Raw genomic sequence first — 15250 nt, 5'->3', positions numbered from 1 at the left:
AGCTGTGCTTTCTCTTAACTAAAAAGTATTAGAAAATTATTCTTAACATGAGCTTGAAAAAAAGGTATCCAATTAAAAATTGAATGTACTGACTTTATAGAAAAATATTTGAAGAATTGTCACTTTTATGATGTTTTCCCTTCCAAAATCATGTCCTCTCTTTCCATTTTCTAGATATATTTTGGTCTTTTTAAAGTTGCTTTTTTAGAGATACTATAGTTTTTAAAACAAATTATTTCTATATGCTTTATAAGTTTTCAAATTGCTATGAGTACATTTTTTCCATATACATTTTTGAGTATTAATTACTAGAATATAGAAAATATATTTATTTTTTATACTTAATTTTGTACAAAAGTAACTCACCCAATTATCTCATTAATTTTGGTAATTTTTCACTAGAACCTCTAAGGTTTTCAGGATTACAATCATATTAGAAAAAATAGTTATATCTTTTTCCCCAATATTACTCTAATTATTTTTTTCCTTTTTATTGTTTTACTAAAACTAGAAGACAATATAGATACCAATGCTGAGAGAATAACCCTGATATTTAATTGCAATATTTTGGATTTTCATTCTTAGGGTAATTTCTGCAGTATTTTGCTGTTGTTGCTGTTGTTTTCTTTGATAAAGAGCATTCTATGGCCTGCACATATTTATATATACACACTATCACCCACTCACTTTTGAGTTCAATCAAATCAAATTTTTGCCAATAACATTCTACCAAAATTGCTTTTGCCAAAGTGACCAATAATCTCCCAATGTTAAATCTAATGATCACTACTCACTCTTCTTGTGTACTTATCAGTATTTAGATGGGTTGACATCTCCCTCCTCTTTGATACACATTCTTCACTTAGTCTTCCATATCCCTTCTATTCCTCTTCTCAGTATTTTCCCACTCATTTCTCTTATTCTTTCCAACCTTTTAATGTTAGGGTGATCAATGCTCAGTCCTCAATTCTATACTTAATCCTTTGGTCATATGATCCAAGGTCATAATTCTAACTGTCATCATTTGCAAAACACTCACAAATTTATATCTCCAACCCAGACTTTTCTCCTAAGGTCTAGAAGATTGCATCCAACTGACTATTTGAATCATTATTTCAGTAATAGACGTCTTAAGTTCAACGTGTTCTGTAGTTAATAAATTGTGGCTTTCTCCAAAGTTATGTGCCTCACTACTCTGCTACTCCACTTTTTAGTGTTATATATACATTAGTCTTATATGTGAAAGTAATGATACAACTATAAAATGGCCAGAGTTTTTAATAATAAATGTGTATACTGACTATCTTTTGTGAGAAAACCTTTTCCAAACTAAGTATAATATTACTTCTTTCCAAATGTAGATTAATAAAAATAAACAAAACCATTTGTCAGTGTATTACTTGAATTATCATAACAAAATAATTTTAAAATCAGCATTTTCGTTTGTCTTGGAAATCCAAGGAACCAGCGTATATGAGTGTGTATGTATATGCGTGTGTTCCATAAAAGAGTCATGAAAGTACTGTATAATTTAAACATGTATAAAGCTTACAAGAAAGAATGTAATTGTATTAAATATCCTTACTGAAAGTACAGAATAAATGCACTCCGAGTATATAAAGCCTTAGGTCTTCAAAAAGCAGAGCCTCCGTGTTGGACAGGAATAATAGAGACAGGTCACTCCCTTTCCCAAGCTAGCCTGGCTGTCCTCAAATTATACCGAAGTCATGAATTTACTCATTTCAACTGCTCTCCCGCAAACCCTATTCATTTTTCAATGGCCCACTTTTTCTTCACTAAAGCAGCCTTCTTTGGCTACTTTACTTGAAATCCTTACGTGCAATTTAGAACATGATTAGATTTGTAAGACATAATATATTTTATATTGAATCAATCTTATAAGTGGCATATTAGTCACATCACCTGAAACAATTCACAACCTTCATGATGGGAAGTAGATATTCTGTTGTTCACCATTTCCTATAGCACCTAATGTTTTACAGGACTCATAATTGGATAATACAAAACTGACTAATTTTAAAAGCTATAATAGTTATACAAATAAGAATAAAATCTTAGTCCACATATCATTTAAGTCCCATTCAACATTTCAATCTATCTCAAACTTAAAATTTAATAATCTAAATTTTAATCTCAAGGGCCTATAAAAGACCTACATTTATCTTTTTCAAGTGTGACATAAGTATTGGATCTATTTAAGACACATTTTAAAAGGTCTTCTCAGTGATAATAAAATGCATCAAAGATTAAATAAATTCTATACTTTCATGTATATCACAAAGGTATTTCATTTAAAGCTGTATTTAAAAAAAATACTCAGCTTTCCAAAGATGGCAAAAACTTACATGCAAAAATTTATATAAATTTTAAAATAAATTTTAAAATTATATTTTATAATAAATTATGAATTTATAATTACAAATTAAGTATAAATGAATTTTTATCATAATACCAATTTCATAAGGAAATCTCTGTTGGATATGGAAAAGACCAGTAAGAGAAAAAAGACTGCAATTAAAAACACTCTGTCAATCTTGTTCAAACACATGATGCATAATTTATTATTTACATTATATTTATATACAAAAGGTGAGTCACTTAAGAGTAAATGTAGATAATGAAGATATAATTTTTGGAGGGCGAAGCTAAGCAGGTTGGAACAAGAAATGAGGTGCCTTTGCTATCAAAGTCTAGAGCCAGTAGAGAAAGGTGACAAAGAGGGGGGAAAAAAAAGAATTCTGCAGAATAGAAACTAAGGAATTTTTTGCAGCAGAATTCTGAATTATAAATTGTGGAATACCCGTTGTTGTTCCAAACTTTAAAAATTAAAAAGCGAATATGCTCTGTATGTATAGTGAGGGAAAGGGAACACCAGGGAATCAAAGGAAATAAATGAAGTTCCCTCTTTGGCCGCGCACACACACACACACACACACACACACACACACCCCAGAAGTAAAGAAGAGGAGAAATGTGAGAGAGATAAAAAGCTCAGGAAGGACATTAACTGGAGCCAGAAGTGATTCAGATATTTTGGGAAGGGCCTTCCATGAATCAAGAGACAGAAGGCTGAAGACAATTTCCTCCAAATCTTGAAGGAATGATTGACCACAGCAGACACTGAGGTAACAACAAACATTCATGAGAATCTGTGGAGGGCAATAGATAGGGGAGGAGATTTTTAATAATATATTAATCAAAGTCTACTATGAACATCTGATCTACAGAGAAATGCAACATGTACACAGAAACCATGGTAATCATAAAAATGAACATCACAAAGCCAGGGGAGGAAAAAGTTTTCATACTTTAAAAATATTTTTAATAAAGTTATGCTGTTAAACAATGGTAAGTATATATATGGTAAAGTAAAAAAAACGTCAAAATTACAGTTGGTTTGGGGGAAAAGGATACATGTTTTACAAATACTTATTTTTCTGAAGAATTATGTTTTTAATCTTTTTTATTTTATAAACTGAAATTAAAGTAATATCTGACATTGCATGAAAAAGAATAAAGAAAAATGATTCTATTATCAGTAAAAAGCAAAAATCATGTTTTGGTTAGATACTTTCATATTGTTCACTCATTTTTCCAATGGAATGTGTGATCACCCATAATGTAATAATGATAATAATGTGTACTAAATGCTCCTTAGGGTGGTTTACATATTCACCTCATTTAATTCCCAAAACAACCCTTTATCATACATAATACAATCTCTATTTTACAAATGAAAAAAAACCAAGATACACAAAAAAATTACATAATTTGCCAGGTTTTCACCCATGCAGACTGATTCTAAGACCTATACTCTTAATCATTGTATTACCTTTTGTACAATGCTTAACACACAGCATATTTAGGCCTTAAATTACCATTTTCTTCTCCTTCTATTATTGCTACTGATTATGATGATGCATTGATGAGTTAGGAAGTAGTTGCCAAATAGCTTGAGAATAAATCCAAAGCAAGTTTTGGCCACTTATTTAGCCAATACCAATTGCTATGGACCCATGACACTGTTTTATATCAAAGTGACTTAACTGTACAAGTAATGAAAATAATTCATAGTCTCAATTGTGTCTTAAAGTAATCTTATTTTATAACATCACAATAATATTTATAAGGTATCGTTAATAAAACTAATATGCAAATTTATCTTTGAATATCATATCCTCCATAAAGTAGCCATATAAAATAATAGTTACTTAAATAATTACAAACAGAGATAACATTTAGTGAGATGATTTGCTTTAAAGTTTATTTATTTATTTTGAAAGTGAGTGAGCACGTGTGAGTGGGGGAGGGGCAGAAAGAGGCAGGGACAGAGGACCGGAAGCAGGGTCTGGCTATCAGCACAGAGTCCCATGCCCCGCTCCGCTGGAACTGACGAACCAGGAGATCATGACCTGAGCCAAAATAGAGTCTGATGCTTAACCAACTGAGCCACCCAGGTGCCCCTGTAGTAATGAATTGGTGTTAAATTGCTTGCTTATTATTACAGGTTGTAAAAACTGATTAAATGCCTTAGTTTTATGAGTCAGAGAACTGATGCTACTTAGGAACCACATTTACTTCTTTTTTTCTTAAATGCAATATTGGACAAATGCTACATATATGCCAACTTTTAGATTAATGCATAGAATTTCTCCCATATGTAGTTTTCTGGTGATTCAAGGCAAGGTAGAGAAAGTAAACAAACCTGTGCTTCAGTGGAACCACCAATGTAAATAAGTTAACTTAATATAAAATCTATCAGGAGTTGTTCAGTGATTGAGTCTGTGCAAAGGGCCTGCTCTGTTCTCAGGGGTGTTATCTGGAAAGTGCTACTGTACTTGTTCTGCTCCGATCTTGCACTTGTGTGGTCTCAGAAGAACAGGATGAGACAGGGTGCTGCTTAACCACTTCAGGAGTCTCAAAAAGTAGGTTAATAGCTTCGTCTTAGTTTTCTCCCACTGATTTTGATGATTCACAAAGTAAGTTACTCAAATATAAAACACATTTTAACTCCCTAGAATCACTTGTAATATTGAACTTGTAAAATTTATATAATTAAATAACAACTATTATCTAACCTACTTTATATACTCCTAATCCACATAAAAATCTATTTAAAAATGCATTCTGCAGATAAAATAAATTTTAAGGTAAGAAAGAAGCAGTTTCCGTGTATAAGAAAGAAAACAATGTCATCATTTGAAGAATACAAAATAGTGAAACTTTTTTAAAAACTGAAATGCCTCATAGGCATGGTAAAAAATGAAAAAATAATGCTTTCAAGTGATAGAGTGTTTACTTCTTCTTCCTAAAACTACTTGATTTTAAGGAATGAGGTTGTAAAATTGATATCCAAAATTTAATCATAATTTATAGGTCTGAAAATATATCTTTGTTGTCATTATGAAAATGCCTATTTTCTGTCACTGGTTTTACATTTACAATCCAAGACACCAAAGTATTTTTATTTGTCATGCTTATTATTGCCATTAAAACTGTGATATTGAGGAGAATCTAATTTGACTAAAAGATGCCTGTTTCTCTTACAAACTTCATTTATTTTCGGGCACTGAAAATTTGTTTGGCAACAGCATTTTCAATGCTAAGTTTTTTCTAACATTTTCGTGGAAAACTATACACAGTATTTAGTTTAATATTCACCAATGACTTTTAATGCATACATTGTGATTTTACCTCTAAAGGATGATATTTAACGACTGGTGAATATGTAAAGATATAATTTTGATTAAACACAGGAAATTATCTTTTATCAGATGAAATAACTTGCAACAGACAGGCTCTGTGTTGAGTTGGGACACTCGCCTTGGTTGTTTTGTGTTCTTGTGCACAGCCAAGGGCTGAATTAATGTGCTGTGTACCCTTATGCTGACCGCTGACAACAAATGTTGAGTGCATGGAGAGGCCCCAACCTCTTCAGGACTAAAAGAATTTTCTGACTGTTACATTTCAAAAACAGATAGCTGAAAAGAGCAACATCATTTAAAGATGCTTCTGAGATCAGTGGAAGTCCATTTCCCCTCTTCCATCTCTTCCTTTCAAGAGCAGGAGATGGAGTCTATTTCTCAGAAGTTTGGGAAAAAAAAAGAAAAAGAACAAATGTAACTTTGCCTTAGGAAGTCTAAATTACTTACATGTAACCTCCGAGTCATTCAGAGTTTCATAATAAAGCCTAGACAGTGCCCGTGGAACACTGACATGGTGGTATATGAAGAGAGGGCCTCTTCAGGGTTTATTCACCTCTGCATCTGTTGATATTACATGGCCTTGAAGTCTCTAGAGTCTCCATGTACCTTTATTTCTTTTTGGTGTGTTTGGATCTCTGCCTGTTTACTACAGTGCTCATGCTGCATGAAAAGAAGCCGGCTGGGATGTTTTATCTCTTGTCTGAGCTTGCTTCAATTAAATTAATGGACCCATTCAGCTCACTCTTTCCCCTTTCAGATGCACCTCTGATGAATACATTAAAAAGATCTTAAGTCTCAAGATGGTACATCATGGTATTAGCCAGGGCACTCATTTCCCTCTGCCTTCATTTTCTGTAAATCAAATAATTAATGAGATCTCCACCTCAATAAAGCACTTCATCAATATTTTGTGGCAAAGGAAAAAATGCCCTCTTTGCTTGTAGGAGAGCTTTTATCTCCATCTGTGTAGGATTTTGTGGGCAAATGCAGTAATACTGAAATGACAAAATATTGACTGATTCTTACAGTTTGTTCTTCAGAGCTGAGAAGGATTAGTTAAAGGCTGTACATGCTGTTCAGCGGAGAAGCAAGTGATAAGTTTGTCAATATGCTGTGAATATTTTGTACTCAATATTTAAGTTGTAAGCATCAAGTGGGACAAACTAGTTTTGCCAGAGTTTGATGTCACCTGACAGGGGTGGGGGTAGGTTTAATATGGAAAGTACGTATTTTTTTAAGTGAGTAATTGTCTATATGCAGCTATATTTTATTGTATTTATTAATTTTTCTTACATTTTAGGATATTTTGTGTGTTAACAGAATCAACGGCTTTGAACTTAGAGTCTGAATTCAAAAATTACACTAAATGTGACTGTAGCAGGTCCATTTTCACTTGTTGCATGAGAAAATCCCTTTTTATAGACGGCAGAAACTACATATTAAAGTAGAAGAGGAAAAGAATCTCTTTGCTTTGTGCAATGCTCTCCAGCTGAGCTGGCAGTCTTTTCTCATTTCTGTGAAGAGGTGACACCATAAAAGTTACGAACATTTCTCCTTCTCATTCATTCACACAGATAGAACCTGAATCAAAGATATAGGCTTGCTTTCCTGAAATGCTTAGAGATTTGCATTTGGGTGACTATTAATAAGTCATATTTGATGTTCCTTTGAACATCTAATGTCAATTAATAGGAGTTATAGCTTACATGGGAATTGAGTGGGGAGAGAGACAAAGAAGATATGAGATGGAAATAGAGATAGAGATAAAGATAGGGAGAGAGAGAGATAGAGATAGAGAGAGGCAGGGAGAATTTAAATCTAATTCGTACTGCCAGATATTAAGCTCAACTCGGTTCATCCAAATCACTATTATCCCAAACTCAATTTGTAGACTAGTAAAGGGAGGGGATGATGTAGCCCTTAATCCTTGTAGACTATGGAGTCAAACAACCAATTTTAAAGCTATAGAAGATCTAAAACATAAGTATAAGCACATGAATGAGAGCAGGGAGGAATTACAGAATACTCAGAGGTTTGTTGCTTTCGTTAAAATAATTTGAGGCAGTTAGAGTAGGGCTGGGAAAGACTCATGAAGAAAGGGAAAAGTGATGTAGGATAAGCATACTCACCTGAGGTCTACAAAGGATGAGGGTTATCTTCAGGAAAACTAAGAAGTTAAATAACAAATGATTCTAGTTATTGTGTCAGGGACAATTTCTTTTCATAGCGAGTTATGATTGAGGCATGAATCCAATATTTATTTATAGTGAATATTTAAACTTTACTTCAAAGGTTTCATAATTGAGATAATATTTAGGTATCTACTACCAGCAGATGAGGCAAGATTAATATTTTAATCATTCCAGATTGCACAGTGTCCAGCAAATGGACACCCAAATACAAGTCTTGTCATTTGTTGGACTTTCTTCAATTAAATTAGTACTTATAGAAACTTAGAGAAAATTCCACACTCACCCTTACCACATTCAAACAACAAACAATGTTACAAAAAGAGTGGAGGGGGGCAAATGAAAATTGAAAACTCACAATGGATATCAGAGAAAGTTGAAATCCACATGCCAGAAATGTAAAAAAATACACACATATAGTGAATACTGAGTAACAAATTGATAAAAGGAACAGAATCCAGTTTAAAATTCACCCTCCAAATAAAACTGTCAATCTGAGATCAAATTAAAGTGACTTATAAGTGTTAAGGGAAAAATATGGGCAAACAGAAATAATTTAAAAAATAAAAAATGGTGTTTAAAATTGACAGTCACCTCAGAATTAAGACCAAAATAGTATACGTAAAAATGGGAAAAAGAGAAGATAAAAGAGGATGCTAGAGTAGTCATGAATTCTTATGCATAAATGAAAAAATATCTAAAAGTGCTACAAATTAAAATAAACTAAAAAACATCATAGGTGTAGAAATCTTAGGACATTCATTGTCTTAAACTCAAAGTTAAATATGAATGTAGAACATCTGGAAATATAACTAACAGTTTGATCTAACAACTATACAAAATGCATGTTGTACCCTAAACATAACAGTCTCATGGCAAAGGATGTGAAAAACTGACCAATTATTAACTTAAAAGAAGGAAACTGATAAATTTGGAGGAGTGAATATAAGTTCATATCGTTGTACCACTATATAATAGAAATTAAACCTCAAAGTCACTATCATAACATTAAAAAATTATTTGGAAATTCATTGAAATATTTTAAAAATTATCTTTTTTCCAAAACAAAACAATAACAGTAGGAAGTCTCTTGGGTTAAAAAATAAATAAATAAATATTACTACAGTTTACCCCAAACCGCTCATGTTCACAGAGCCTGTATTAAATTAAGGTTTTTATACAATTTTTACCAAATATTGAGTAGATAAAAACAGCCTATAAACTATGTATGAAGTATAAAGGCTTACAGTACAGTAAAACACATCAATTTAAAGGAGAAAATTACCTTAACATGGGAATTTCTTTGTGTAACCTCCACTGATCCCTGATACAGTTTCTTCTCTTCTCTTCTGTTAACCACCATATTAAATATTTTATCATTTCCCTGACTTTTCTGAATATTTTCACCACAAACATTGGTATTATAAATGATATTTTCAGTTGTCTATGTATTGAACATCATACAAAAGGAATCATATGAAATCTCTGACTTGTATTTTCATTTTTCATCATGTTCTGGTTGTGTTTAGCTGACGTGAATTCATTTTTGCTGCTGCACAGTAATCCATACCAGAGTTAATACATTTATTTTTCTGTTGGTGGTGATCTCAGTAGTGTCCAGTTACTTGAATTTGTGATAATATTGCCATGAACATACTTGTACGAGGCTTCCGGCATACATAAGAAAAAGAAAAGTTCTACTAAGGTACTGCCTAAGAATTCCAGTCAAAGAGAGGATAATATTTAATTTTTTTTAATGTTTATTTATTTTTGAGAGAGAGAGAGAGTGAGCAGGGGAGGGGCAGAGAGAGAGGGAGACACAGAATCTAAAGCAGGTTCCAGGTTCTGAGCTGTCAGCACAGAGCCCGATGAGGGGCTGGAACTCATGAACCCTAAGATCGTGACCTGAGCTTAACAAAGTGAGCCACCCCAGGTGCCCCTGAGAGAGAATAATATTCAAATTGCTTTGTTGAGATTTTTTTTAAGTATTTCTTGACATTAGGATTGCCCCTGCTAAAGAAAGATGATTGTATTTAAATATTATTGAGTAGGATTCCTTACTTCGTGTTTCCACAACCGACATACCCCCGCACGACTGAAATGTTCTTTCAATTTTATGTGTCAAAATAGCACTTGTTTTCTATTTTTAAAAATAACTTATACTCAGAGTAAAAAAAAAAAAAGTCCATAGAAAAGTACAAAACTTCAAAGCAAAAATATTAACTCACATATATAAATATACACAAATTTGTATGTGTAAATGTACACATAAATCAAGTAAATACAAATGAATGAATTCCTGGAAATGTAAAGGCTCGGTCAAACCTTTTTTCATGGCAAACTCTACTGGTTGGTTGTAGAGGGCTGTATTGCTTTCATGCTGCTGCTGTGAAAACTTAGTGTGAACTTAGTGGTTTAAAACAAAACAAATTTACTATCTTACATTTCTGGAAGTCAGAAGTCTGAAGTGTGCCAGCAGGACTTTTTCCAGCTTCTAAAGGCTGCCTACATTACTTAGCTCATGGCTCACGGTTTATCTTCAAACCAAGCATGATTTAAATCTCTCTTTTTCTCTCTGACCTCCCTGCCTCCCTTTTATAAGGACTCTTGTGAGATTACATTGTTCCTACCTGGATAATCTTCCTCATCTCAAACTCCTTAAATTAATCACATCTGAAAATCCCTTTTGCTCTGTAAAGTAACATATTCACAGATTCCAAAAGTAGGGCACAGTCATTACTGGAGGGCCATAATTCAGTCTACTACAAGTACCTTCTGAGCAATCCTATTCTGATGGGGCTGTGAAAGGGAGAGATCAGTAGCAATCAAAAAGCTCAAAATTGAATCTTTCCTTTAAAGGATTCTGTTCACTTTTAGTTAACAAAGCAGACTTCCTCATAAGCCTATGGATTTTGCATGACAGTGGATTTCTATACAGTATCTCCATACCTTTGGAAGGGGACTCTGATGACGGTGCTCATGTGCCCTGTACAGCCCACTACCCTATCCAAGTTCCTCCATTATTAGCTCTCTGTAAAAGGGGGCTACCTTACTGCTAACCTTAAAATGATCGGAATACAATTCTTCTTGCTCAGATTAGCAAAGTCTTTGTTACCCAATGCATACTAATTTATCTACGGCAGGTGTGGTTTATCTGTGCCTGACACTTGTAATCAAATGCATTTTACATTAGAAAACTCCATTGTTTAAAAGTTGACTTTAAAGCTTTGGCAAAGCTTGGAGGCAAGTCTCATTTGCCTCAGTATTAGTGAAGCCATTCGTGCTATAAGTAAAACTTGTCCTCATACTTGGTCAAATTTACAAAGCAAATATGTTCACCTTTTGCTACCTAGGTCAGCTCAGAGTCAATGTAATCTTTTATGCTGTAGAAGGCTAAATGATTCATTTTTAAAGCAAAAGAGAAATATTGTCTCTATTAGGATGTCAAAAGGCAGCTTATCTGATGTATTAATAAACAAAGCCAAATGGTCTTCTCCTGCATATGTACTCATCCCAGAGTCAATCACTCAGCTGAATTTATTATAACTGCTAGGGCTTAGTTAAGAAGACATTTAATTATCAGACACATAATTATCACAATGTTTGCCTAAATGGGATAATGAAATATATCTTGCATAAATATTAGTATAAATATGAACAGCTGTAGCAGAAAAGGATAAAATTATACTAACAAAATATTCTGTAATTAGATAAAAAGGTTTTGAATATTTTAATGAATGAAGACCCAGAAGAACTAACTTTTGAAAAATAAATTACTGATAAAATATGGGCAATGAGAAATGGCCAGGATGGAAGACACTGAAGTTTCTAAAATTGCTCGACAACGTACTGTAACCTGAATCTTATTTAAAAAGCTTAATTTTGCAAGAAGACATAGAGTCGCTTTTCTGGCTCCTTCCCTCTAAATTCATCAAAGTCCTGTAAATAATTCAACAGACAATCATAAATGGACTCAGAACTCTGAAAAATGTAAAGCAAGGATGGTATCACAGCCCTGAGCAACTTGGGTTTTCTTTTTATCTCTCACAGACCCCAAACCAGGCATCAGGGACGCCTGCCAGCTGGAAGCAACAAAGGCCGTAGACCAAAGCAAACAAAATGTCTGCTCTCTTCAGCGAAAGGACCAGGAAAGAGACAGCCTAGTAGAGCCCTAGCTGGGGGAGCCACTCCACGGCCCCCACCAGAGCATGGTGTATTCAATCAGTCACAGCAGCAGCCACAGAGCCAAGGACAGAGACCCATCCTTGGCCCCAAACCTTAGTCAGCGACAGACCTGATCCACTGGAGCAGCAGAATCAGAATAGGGACCCACGTCCTGTCTCTCATCTAGGACACTGCTGCCCAATCCACCCCAGGGGCAGAGGCCACAGCCCCACCAGCCCCACATCTGTACAGCAGCAGGCCTGGCCTGCGGAAACCCTCACAAGCAGGCTGGCCATCTCCCAGCCCTCCATCTTTCATTTTAATGGCACTAAAGTTCTTGAGATTTTGATTTTTTTAACGTTTATTTATTTAAGTTAAAAGAGAGAGAAGTGTGTGAGCAGGGGAAGGACAGAGAGAGAGAGGGAGGGAGAGAGATTCCCAAGCAGGTCCCTCAGTGTCAGCACAGAGCCTGATGCAGGACTTGAACCCATGAAGAGTGAGATCATGACCTGAGCTGAAACTGAGAGTCAGAGGCTTAACTGACTGATCAGGCACCCCGATTTTGATTTTTTAAAATAAAGTTATGTGTAATTATCAACACTTAGTTCTGACAATGAGAAAGTTTATAGGCATTTAAGATAGAGAAGGGAGACTGAAATATTTACATAGAAAAATCATTTAAAGTACAAAACAATAAAGTTAGATCTAATTAAACCATACTCTTTATTTCCAATACCATTTATAATCAAGACACATTACGATAGGTGGGATGCATGAAAGAATTGAAGGTCTTACTACTAAATCTTCAGAGACACAGACAGGGAGAAGCTTGGATCTCCCATGCTTGAAGTACAAACAACTACTCTAAATCAATAAAGGGAAAGTAGTAAAGAGAAAGATCCATTTAATACATGGATATGGATTTCATTTAGCCCTAATGAAATAAATTAGCAGAAAGGATACATACACATGTATGTTTTTTAATCAGCAGTGTAGCCATTACTTTGAACATTACTTTGAAGCTAGGTTATTTCTCTTATTTGAACTCAATATTGATTGAACTCAAATTGATACAGAGTATGTAAGTGTTAGGTTAGAAGGAAAAACATGTCACTGAAAGAGGGAAGATGGAGTTGCTATGAATATCTGTGCACTTTGCACATGGCACAAAGGATCTACATGAAAGGACATGTGGGGGTAAAATTTAATTCATAATCCACATACCTCGTGCTCCAGTGCAGGTCTTCTTCTTCCAAAGAGACATTCTTACACGCTGCAGTGTCACTGCCCACCAAACCATGCACTTACAGGGCTGCATCTTCCAGAAGGTAACCTTTTTCTTCTTTCCACAAAGGCACTGCAGAGGCTGGTGATACACCTGGGGGAAATTATACAAAATGAACATTAAGGATATGAACAAAATAACGGAAAAGAAAATGTCAGTCTCCAGGTACTTCACTTGTGGCATTTAGAAAAAGTAGAGTGGCACATAAGAAAACAGTGGTGGTGCCCACCAAACCTTATCTAAAACCCTTAGGAAAACTTTGGGTACCAACTCAGTATCTTTTGTATTAACTCTTCCTATGGCTGATCTGAGCCCAATGCCATTAACCATTAAATTCATTAAACATCTTTTACCATGACAAAATGTTTCATGAGCACCATTTTGATCCTGTTTTATCTGCGCTTGGACAGAGAGCATTCAATCCATTCTTCTGGCCCAGTTTTCTGTGGAGAAAGATTTCTTGGCTGTTTGAAAAAAATTATAGGCATGGACTTTTGTTTGCTAAAGAATAAAGCTTCAAAATGGAAAGATTCAAGGAAGATTAAATTAATTACCATAAGAAAAATTATGGAGCTGCTTATAGCTGAAAATACAACAGAGAAGTAGAAATAGGGAACAAGAATTTTTAAAAGAGGGACAAGAATACAGGATGGAATTCTGACTCAGGTGTTCTGCAGACTTTAGGGATATGGATGGGTAAAAAATACCCTTACAGTTATTCTTTGCACCATACAATAGTATTCTCTGGATCCCCTTGGAAGACTTGGATATAGAATTGTAAAACATTAAAAATAATATTTTCCCAATAATCTTTTTATTGCAATTCACAAAATTTCAGAAATCTTGAGTGTAGTTTAATTAATTTTGACAAACATATACCCATGCAATCAGTCCCCAAAGTAGGAGATAGAAAATTGTCATTTATCCTAGATATTTCTTTTTTTTAATTTTTTAAAATATTTATATTTATTTTTGAGAGAGAGAGAGAGAGAGAGAGAGAGAGAGAGAGAGACGAGAGACAGAGAGCACAAATGGGAGAGGGGCAAAGAGAAAGGGAGATACAGAATCTGAAGCAGGCTCTAGGCTCCGAGCTGTCAGCATAGAGCCCTGCACGGGGCTTGAACTCATGAACCACGAAATCATGACCTGAGTCGAAGTTGGAAGCTTAACCCAGGCACCCCACTCCTAGATATTTCTATCCAATTCCTGTCGACTCCGACAGAACTGATGAGAGAGATGATTTCTAGAACAATAATTTAGTTCCCACAACACTATATAAAGGGAATTCTACAGTTCATACTGTTTTGTGGCTGGCTTCTATTCTCTCATTTAGACTGCTGCATGTATCAGTAGTTCATATCTTCTTACAGACCTTGACTTGTGTGAATATACCATTTCAACTTTGAGTCTAATTAAAATAAAACTGCTATAAATATTTTATACATATCTTTTGGTGGACTTGTGTTTCCCTTTTTCTTGAAGAAAATTCCTAAGAGTGGTACAGATGGCTTATGGGGTATTTGCAAATTTAATATTATAAAAATATGCCAAGTTATTTACATTACTGCTAAACAGTGCACATCACTACCAACTATGTACGAGAGATCCAAAGTTCCTCCTCATTCTTGCCAAGGCTTGGATTTGCCAACTTTTCCGATTTTAACCATTTAGTGGTGTATAATGATATCACAGTGCCATTTTAATTCGTATTTCCCTGATGACAAATAATGATGAGAGCACTCTTTTCTGTGTTTATTGGTCATTACTATATCTTATTTTATGAAGTAGCTGCTTAAGTTTTGCTTATTTGTATATTGAGATTTTAACTTTTTAATGTAGATTTGTAGGGGTTATTTATCTATTTTGGATATAAACTTCTGTCAAAT

Source organism: Lynx rufus, unplaced genomic scaffold (assembly GCF_022079265.1).
Source record: "Lynx rufus isolate CCGP_SWC_20201006 ecotype Redwood Valley unplaced genomic scaffold, mLynRuf1.p SCAF_1, whole genome shotgun sequence".
NCBI classification, from domain to species: domain Eukaryota; kingdom Metazoa; phylum Chordata; class Mammalia; order Carnivora; family Felidae; genus Lynx; species Lynx rufus.
Note: the sequence above shows the minus strand (reverse complement) of the source record.